General features: G+C 34.0%; 1 long non-coding RNA gene across 1 annotated transcript; it reads left to right on the forward strand.

Moving 5' to 3' along the window:
• Window positions 1-571: 571 nt before the first annotated feature.
• On the forward strand, window positions 572-2798 carry LOC127739770 (uncharacterized). Its single transcript, XR_008000479.1, has 3 exons — window positions 572-1359; window positions 1921-1976; window positions 2391-2798. It is a non-coding gene; the product is annotated as an uncharacterized LOC127739770 (long non-coding RNA).
• Window positions 2799-10253: the final 7455 nt, after the last annotated feature.

Raw genomic sequence — 10253 nt, forward strand, 5'->3', positions numbered from 1 at the left:
AATAGAAAAAGAATATTGAAAATATGAAATTAAGAAGAGGGTTTAAGAGAATAAATGAGTAACAGGATTTAAGAATGAAAGAAGATTAAATTTGATTAGGTTAACTAATAGTAAAAATGATAGAAAGATAAAATGGATTTGGAACTTTTAATAATTACACTTAATTTATTTATAGTGATGTCATTTAAAAATTTAAAATGAGACATATTATATATGTATATTTTTTTGTTTAAAAAAATGAAATGATTATGAGGGTACCCGCATTGCTAAGAGTATACTACAAAAAAAATTAGTTTTATCAACAAATTTTTAGTGGCCATAACACAAAGGTTACTATTAATTTTATTTAAATTATATTTTAGTGGCAATTATAAATTTGTCATTGTTACTATATTTTATAATGACAATTATTGCTATGGCCACTAAATTAATATTCTCTTTCTATTTCTAATTCTACTTTTTCTCTATCAATAACGGCAATTATTATTATTGTTGCTTATCATTGGGATCATCCTATATGTACCCTTCGTTGGCTGCTGCTAAGGCTGCTATGATTTCTATTGGTGAAGAAATTGCAACCCAGGGATTGCCACTGTGAATCTGTCCCTTAGTTAGATTAACACAATTTATCAAACCTTCAATAGAAGAAGAGCTGGCCAATTTTTAAACTTTTAGTCTTTTAATTAAAATTAAGTTAGAGCAACTCAATGGTGTTGTTTTAGTGAAATATGAGATTTTTATTTTATTGTAAGGACTATTTTGTTTGCTTGTTCTCCATTCACAATATGGTTTAGCTTTGACCTTGAGAAGACCAAGAGAGTATACTTTGCCTGCCATCTAGAACTTTTGTTTATCGCGATTGACCGTGGTTTATAATCCTGGTTTTACTGCAGGTGCTACATGCTGCGGTGATGAAGCAGCTTGAAATATCTAAGTTGCTGGAGAACATGTGGAAGTCAAGGTGTCGGGCAAGTTGGTTCTTTGGGTTTTCTGATTATTTTGTTCTCTGCCTTGGATAAATGGTTGCAAACAAGAGGATCCTAGTGATCCCTTGATGATTCCACATAACGGATTCTGCATATATGTGCACTGATGAAAATCTTTGTGCCATGCTTTGCAGCGGTTCGCTGACTCATTCTGTGAAGGCACTTGGCATCTCCCTCAAGATTGATACCGAATTGGCACTCAAAGTCGGAAGGCGTACCGGACGAGCCTAATTATCCCTACCTAAAAAATAATAATGTCCAAGCATTCAAATCCTTTCTTCTAGTTGGTGCTTACCATGCTGCATTTTAAAACTCAAATAAAAAATATAAGACAGTTCCAGAATGGTCGTATGATAGAATTATGATCTAAAGAGTAAGCTCTCACTATCAGATTAATATGTTGCTTAAGGTTCTAGAGTAATAAAGTAATAATGTGAATTCTTTTACTAGCTTAGTCTAGCAAAATTGTATATACTAAGCTTATTATATATTGAAGGTCTTTTCCTTTTCTACGTAGGCGTTTGTCAAATAACGCCATATGCTGAAGTTCATTTTATCTTCTAATTTTGTTTTCCCTTTTTATAATTGAAAAATGGTAGCAAGGGAAAATTTTGTCCAAGAAAAGCTTCATTTGCACAATATATCTAATGGTATAAGATCAATTTATCATAAGCTTCATTTACATACACATATTAGTGGTGCCTATATAACAAAAACTATCGCCTGTTATTTTAAGTAATAGTGTAGCCATGTAGGATCAAATGTGTATATCGTCGTCATCATCATCATCATCATCATTCTAAATGGATATCAAAGTAAACATTAGAATGCAGTTTACGAAAAAGACGCCAAAAAGGTCTTGAACTCTTGACTTGTTGTTTGGTGATGCTCTTTCTTCACCAAGAAAAAAAAATCTGACATATATGTGATGCAGGTAATGCAAAGCCTCAAAGACCTAGGAGCACTTCAACCTACAGGGACTTATCATCAGTAAGAACCTTAAGTTGATTATTTAGTTTTACAAGCAATTGAGGTGTACGTTATGGTTCACATAATTGCATTTAGCTTGCATGTCCAGTTTTTCTTGAACATTCTGCTTAACCAGCACTGTGGTGAGGTTTGTATCTCAATATTGTATTATTCCTTTAGCTGATTGTTTTGTTGATGCAAAAATAATTGTTCTTACTCGGTTATTCAAAAACAAAATTATATTTCTGTGGTAGGATCTATTTGCTATAGCACAAGATCAGCCATTCCATTTTCCATCTACCTTCACCTTTGTTATCAGGGTCTTTTCAACACTTGAATGTTTTTTTTTTCCTTTCTTTTATAATCATACATCTCTCAATGAATGATAGTTTAATTTTTTTTTATTAGTTAGTTTACTTTGGAAGTTTGTGTCAGGCATAGGTACACTGAATCCAGATTTCCCGTTTGCAAAGATTGCTGCACGCTATGCCCAAGAACTTCTAGATTTAAAGTAGAGGCGGCAAACCGGGCCGTAAATCATGGAGCAGATAAGGAAGCTTACATTGATCTCTTAATTTGTGAAAAAGTACAATGTTTATTTAATGAAAAGTCAAATCTTCTATTGTTCAAATCCAGCATTGTTAGGTGTTGCAGCTTGGATTGGCTTTGGAAAAGTTTAGATCCTAAGTACTAGCTAAAAAGAAATTGAAGAATTCTGTGCTTACCTTCTAATCAATTTTATGTCAATGTGCTTTGTAAATGTGGTGTTACTTTGGAAATAATCTATCTTGAGTTATGACTTCTTAGGCGTAAGGTCTTCTATTTGCGTGTTTGATTTCAGCTGTGGCATGTATATGATATTCATAGTTATAGGCTTGTAGCATTTTTTGTTATTTAGATTTGTAACATGATTTATTACTTTTCAAGAGAAATTTGTGTATCAATATTTTAAGTTTAATGAAATATCTTATTTTATAATGATTAATTTCAGTATATTTATATTATGTATAATAATAATAATTGTTGGAAAAAATTATTGAGATTCTAAAAAAAAGATAATTCTTTACTTCTAAGAAAATGAGTATAATATAACTAAAAAAAGTCTTAAGATTTTAGCGACAATAACAATGGCAACTAAAAGTAAATAACATTATAATTTTAGAAATATTTTCAGGGGCCATATAAATTGCCGGTAAAATGGGTTTTGGCGCCAATAGTAATGGCCACTAAAAGTGAATAACATTGCAATTACAGAATTACTTTTGGTGGCCATATGAATTGCCGAGAAAATGGTCGCTAAAAGTTATATTAAAAAGGTCTTTACCGGCAAATGTTATAATTGCTGCTAAAACCTTTTAGTGACAAAGCATAAGACGGCTGACGAGCGGATATTTTATACGCTTTTTGGCAACATTTTCATATAGTTTTTAGCATGTTTTGTTTAAGTTTTATTATATTTTCATAGGTGTAAAATTCACATTTTTAGTTTCTACTTTGAGTTTATGTGTTTTTATGCAATTTTAGGTATTTTCTGGCTGAAATTGAGGAGATGGAGCAAAAGTCTAATTCAGAGACAGAGAAAGCACTGCAGATACTATTCGAATCTGACCTCCTTGCACTCAAAAGAGCTTTTCTGGAGATACAGATGTCCAAATGGAGCGTTCTCAACAGCTATGGAAAGCTCACTTCCAAAGCTTTCTAGCAATGGATAATAGTCCATAATTTGCTTTAGAATTAAAGGCCCAAACCTGGCATCCAATGCCAGCCTCCTGCCGCAGTCCAGGCGTCTAGCGCCCAAAGGAGAAGACCAGCGTCCAAACGCTCAAAGAGGACCCCCTAACCAGCGTTCAATACCCTAGAGGCCTTCTAGCATGTGAATCTCATCAAAACTCATCCCAAACAGTCACCAAGTGGGCCCCAGAAGTGAATTTTAGCACTAAAAGACTATTTTACCCTTTCTTATGTAATCCTTAGTCATTAGCTTAGTATTTAAAGAACTTTTACACGATCTTCAAGGGGAGATCTGCCATATTTTCATTTTTTCACATTGTATTCTCTATCTGTATGAGTTTCTAAATCTCCTAGGTTGAGGGGAGGAGCCCTGCTGAGTTTTATGGATCAATAAAAGTATTATTATCTCTTTTTAATCTGTGTTTGATTCAATTCTAAGATGTATTTTCATTCTTCAACTTGATGAATGAGATGATCCGTGACAATCATCTTCGTTCTTCATTCTAAGAGTGCATGCCTGACAACCACCCATGTTCTTCTTGGGTTCGTGTGAATATGTAATTGGAAAGCATTGAACCACTAGCTTGATTATACATCTCTTAGATGGCTAATCCAAGTCTTCATTGGGGTCTTATCGAGACATCAGTTCAGCCAAGGTATGGGGAGATTAGGGTCTCTGTGGTAGAGGCTAGAACCCAATGGTGCAACATTCTCTGATCTGGAAGATCCGACCTTGTCTGTGGCATTTTGAGTAGGATCATTAAGGAGAATCGACTGCAGGAGCTTCACCCTCAATTAGAATGGATCCACACTAACCTTGGGGTTCAGATCTGGAGGAGCATTGGCGACCTCTCAATCGGCGACAATCACATACAGCCTACCATAGAAGAAATCATACAGTATTGAAGGAGACAGTAAGACCAGAGTTAATGTAGAAGGACAAAGCATCTCCAAGCCTTAACCATCTTCTTATCATTGTAAACAGGACAACCTAGTTTAGATCTCATTATTCCTTTTATGCAATTAAACAACATACCAACATCTCCTACTCATCTGACTAAGATCTGCAAGATAACCATAGCTTGCTTCAAACCACAATCCTCGTGGGATCGATCCTGACTTGCTCAGGTATTACTTGGATGACCCAGTGCACTTGCTGGTACAGTTGTACGAAGTGTGGGGATTCATGCACCAAGTTTTTGGTGATGTTGTCAGGGATTGTTCGAGTTTGGACAACTAACGGATTATTTTGTTGTTTAGATTAGGTAAATTTGCTTTTATTTACAGGTTTAGTTTTATTTTGTCTGAGTCTTTTGTTTTCTTTTCAAAATTGTTTTAAAAAACTTTTGTTTTCTTTGTTTAATCTTTGTTTTTGGTTTGAGTCTTTTCTTTTTGTGCTTGTGAATTTTTGAATTTCTTGAGTCTTTCTTCTAAAAATTTTCAAAACCTTTTCTTTTTTTGGCTACGTATTTTCTTTTGATTTTCTTACTTTTGAGCCTTATCTATTTCTTGTTTTCTTTTTCAAAATCTTTTCTTTTCTTTAGAAATCTTTGTCTTTTGTTTGAGTCTTGTGTCAATCTTTCAGTTTGGTGTCCTTTGGTCACTTTGGCTTTCATTTCTTTTGACCAGTTGTTGGTTTTTCTTTCTTCATATTCGAATTATTCTTGGTTATCTTCCTTGTTTGATTTAAAAAATTTTAAGTTTGGTGTCTTTTTGTGTTTTCTTGGTAATTTTTGTAAAATTTGAATCCTTGATCCTAAAAACTTTAAGTTTGGTGTCCTCTAGTGTTTTTCTTTGTCAAAATTTCGAAAATTGTGTTTTTAATTTCAAAAATTTTTTAATTTTGGTGTCTTTTAGTGTTTTTATTTTAAAATTTTCGAAAATAGTGTCCTTGATCTTCAAAAGTTTTAAGTTTGGTGCCCATTGTGTGTTCTTTATTTTCTTTAAAATTTTCGAATTGTTCTTGAGTGTTCTTTCTTGGTATTCAAGTTGTTCTTGCTTCTTTTCTTTTTTTGATCTAAAAAGTTTTAAGTTTAATGCCTTTTGGTATTTTTCCTTTCAATTTTCGAAAATTTTGTATCTTAGATCTAAAAATTTTAAGTTAGGTATCTTTTGGTTGTTTTTCTCTTTCTTTATTAATTCAAAAAATAAAAAATATATTTTCTATCTCTATTTAAAAATTATTTTCGAAAATTTCAAGCAAAATTTCAAATTTTAATTTCAAAATCATTGTCTTATCTTATCTTAATTTCAAAAATCAAATTTCAATTCTTGTCTTTTTATATCCTATCAAATCTTTTCTTTTAAAATTAGATTCTTTCTTATATATTATCTTTCTTTTAAAATTTAAATTTCAAAACTTTTTAAATTAGAAAATAACTTTTTGATTTTGATTTCAAATCTTTTTAATTTAAAACTTATCTTTTCTTTTTCAATTCTTTATCTTTAATTTAAAATCTTTTCTATCTTATCTTCTTCTAAATTTTAAAATTAAATCTTTTTCAAATCTTTTCAATTCTTATGTTATCTTGTTGACTTTTTCAAATATTTTTAAAATTAAATCTTTTCTAATCTTCTATCTTATCTTATTTTCAAATCTTTCTTAATTAGTTACTTGTTCTCTCTCTTCTTTTCCAAAACTTACTAACTAATTCCTCTCTCTTCTAATTTTTGAAATTTTTTAATAATCTCTTTTATTTTCGTATTACTTTTCTATTTTTATTTTATTTATTTATTTAATTTTCGAAAAAAATTCCATCTCTCTCCCTTTACCTCCATTCTTCTTGTCTTCCTAAGACATCTTACTGGAAGTGCTCTATACTCTGATATAGAGACACACACCTTCCCACTTCCTTGTTTCCTGACTGAGTGTACAAGAATAGGAAGAGTTCAACATGAACCTTAATGGAAATGAACAATTCAGAAGAATTTTGGAGTCTTATACAGCCCCCACTCCAGATTTCTATGGAAGCAGCATTAACATACCTCCTATTGGAGTAGCTAACTTTAAGCTCAACCCACAGTTAATCATTCTAGTGCAGCAAAACTACCAATTTCATAAACTTCCACAAAAACAGGCCACAGAATTCCTTGCAGAATTCTTGCAATTAGCTGACACATTATACACTAAGGGAGTAGACTAGGATATCTACAGATTGATACTTTTTTTCTTTGCTGTTAAAAACCAGGCAAAGAGGTGGTTAGATAAGCTACACAAGTCTAGCTTGAAAACATGGAATCAACTAGTGGACAAGTTTTGGAATCAATACTTTCCTCCAGAGAAGCTGACCCAATTGAGACTGGACATCCAAGGTTTGAAATAAGGAGATCTTGAATCCCTTTATGATACCTAGGTGATATACAAGATGATGCTAAGGAAATGCGCTACTGAAATATTTTTAGAATGGGTAAAGTTAGACATCTTCTATTACGGACTCACAGATTTGGCTAATATAACGACCCAATTTTCAGTATGTCTAGATCATACCAGAAACTGAGTATCACTAAATTGCCTTCCTAATTATTATCTATTATTTAGTTATATGAGCCTGATTCGTTGTTAAAAGCGTAGTTATTTTGCGAGGTACTTTTTTTTTGAAAACATTTGTATTAATAAATAGAGTCATTCATAATCAATTCACAAATGATAAGAGATACAACAGTTATAAACAACTACAATTATATACATCTCAAGCAGTCAACAACATTCAGTTATCCAACCTTTATTAGAGTAAAGATCTTTAGTTAGAACACCCCTAGATATAGATAGATAATAACTATATACATCTATATACATACAACATCCCAGGCCCTGTGATAAACCCCTATTTCATGGTTTATCTTGTGCTCAATTGAGTGGTTTTTATCAAGTCCTTGCCCACTTATTCATATGATTTGCATGGTTTTACAATTCATTCCCAGAATTTGTGCTATGATTGAAAACATGCTTCTTTGGCCTTAGATTGCTAATTATTAATCCTCTCATATTACCATTAGATGCCTTGATATGTGTGTTAAGTGATTTCAGAGATTACAGGGCAGGAATGTCTTAGAGGATGGAAAGGAAGCATGCAAAACTAGAAGGAATACAAGGAACTAAAGGAATTGCTAAAGCTGTCCAGCCTGACCTCTTGGTACTAAATTGATCATAACTTGAGCTACAGAGATCCAAATGACACGGTTCTAGTTGCGTTGGAAAGCTAACATCTGGGGCTTTGCAACGATATATAATTTTTTATAGCTGCTCCGAAGTTAGGCAACGCGAACGCGTGGATGACGCGCCCGAGTCGCATCTGTGAATTTCAATGCAAACGCATGGACGACGCCTCCGCGTCACTTTCTCGCGACCTATACGTACCAGAAAATGCTGGGGACGATTTCTGGGCTGTTTCTGACCCAGTTTTTGGCCCAAAAAGCATAGATTAGAGGCTATAAAGTGGGGGAATCCATTCATTCATCATATACTGCATACTTCATACAACATACATTCATAATTAATAATTTTAGGTTTTAGATGTAGTTTAGAGAGAGAGAGGCCCTCTCCTCTCTCTTAGGATTTAGGATTAGGATTCCTCTTAAAGGAATTAGGATTTCATCTTCTTCAATTTTCAGGTTCAATGTTCCTTTTATTTATTTTCTCAATTTGGTTTATGAACTCTTTCTGTTTAGATTGATTTTCTTATTTAATATAAATTTGAGGTATTTCAGACTTATGACTGCTTTCTTTTATTTATTATATAAATAATTTGGATTTTTTCCTTTTGGCTTTGGTTGAGTAATTGGTAACACTTGAGTTATCAAACTCAGCATTTGATTAATATTTGAAGTTTGCTGGTTGATTTGGATCCCTCTAAAGCTAGTCTTTCCTTAGGAGTTGACTAGGACTTGAGGAATCAAATTAATTGGTCCACTTGACATTCCTTTATTTAGTAAGGGTTAACTAAGTGGGAGCAACGAACAATACTCATCACACCTAATAAGGATAACTAGGATGGGATTTCTGGTGGACGAAATTGTGATTTGCCCTCTTTGTATTTGCATGAGATTTATTTAATGGCTCTTTGGCATATGTGATCACAACTCCGTTCAACTTAACCAGCAAGTGTACTGGGTCATCCAAGTAATACCTTACGTGAGTAAGGGTCGATCCCACAAAGATTGTTGGTATGAAGCAAGCTATGATCACCTTGTAAATCTCAGTTAGGCAGATTAAATTGATTTATGATAGGTTCGAAAATTAATAATAATCAGAAAATAAAATAAGATAGAAATACTTATGTGAATCAATAGTGGGAATTTCAGATAGGCGTATGGAGATGCTGTGCTCCTCTTGAATCTCTACTTTCTTATTATATTCATCTAATTTCTTCTTACTCCTTTCCATGGCAAGCTGTATGTAGGGCATCACCGTTGTCAATGGCTACATCCCATCCTCTCAGTGAAAATGGTCCTATGCTCTGTCACAGCACGGCTAATCATTTGTCGGTTCTCAATCAGGTTGGAATAGAATTCCTTGATTCTTTTGCGTCTGTCACTAACGCCCAGCCTTCAGGAGTTTGAAGCTCGTCACAGTCATTCAATCCCGAAATCCTACTCAGAATACCACAGACAAGGTTAGACTTTCCGGATTCCCGGAATCCTACTCGGAATACCACAGACAAGGTTAGACTTTCCGGATTCCCATGAATGCCGCCATCTATCTAGCTTATACCACGAAGATTCTGTTGGGGAATCTAAGAGATATGCGCCCGGCCTAAGGTAGAACGGAAGTGGTTGTCAGTCACGCGCGTTCATAGGTGAGAATGATGATGAGTGTCACGGATCATCACATTCATCAAGTTGTTGTGCAACGTATATCTTGCAATAGGAATAAAAGAGAATTGAATAGAAAATAATAGTAATTGTATTGAAACTTGAGGTACAGCAGAGCTCCACACCCTTAATCTATGGTGTGTAGAAACTCCACCGTTGAAAATACATAAGTAAAAGGTTCAGGCATGGCCGAATGGCCAGCCCCCATGGTCTAAGGACTAGGCATCCAAAGATGTTCCAAGATATCGTCAAAGACCAGATAAGATTCCTAATATACTAGTAAAAAGTCTTATGTATACTAAACTAGCTACTAGGGTTTACATGAGTAAGTAATTGATGCATAAATCCACTTCTGGGGCCCACTTGGTATGTGTTTGGGATGAGCTTGATCTATCCACGAGCTGAGGCTTCCTTTGGAGTTGAACGCCGAGTTATAGCGTGTTTCTGGCGTTCAACTCCGGGTGGTGACGTGTTTCTGGCGTTTAACTCCAGACAGCAGCATATACTTGGCGTTGAGCGCCACTTTACATCGTCAATTCTCGATTTAAGTATGGACTATTATATATTGCTGGAAAGCTCTGGATGTCTAATTTCCAACGCTGTTGAGAGCACGCCATTTGGAGTTCTGTAGCTCCAGAAAATCCATTTCGAGTGCAGCAGTCCTTTTGTCAGCCTTTTTCAGAGTTTTGCTCAAGTCCCTCAATTTCAGTCAGAAATTACCTGAAATCACAGAAAAACACACAAACTCATAGTAAA

The sequence above is a fragment of the Arachis duranensis genome, chromosome 6, assembly GCF_000817695.3.
Source record: "Arachis duranensis cultivar V14167 chromosome 6, aradu.V14167.gnm2.J7QH, whole genome shotgun sequence".
NCBI classification, from domain to species: Eukaryota; Viridiplantae; Streptophyta; class Magnoliopsida; order Fabales; family Fabaceae; genus Arachis; species Arachis duranensis.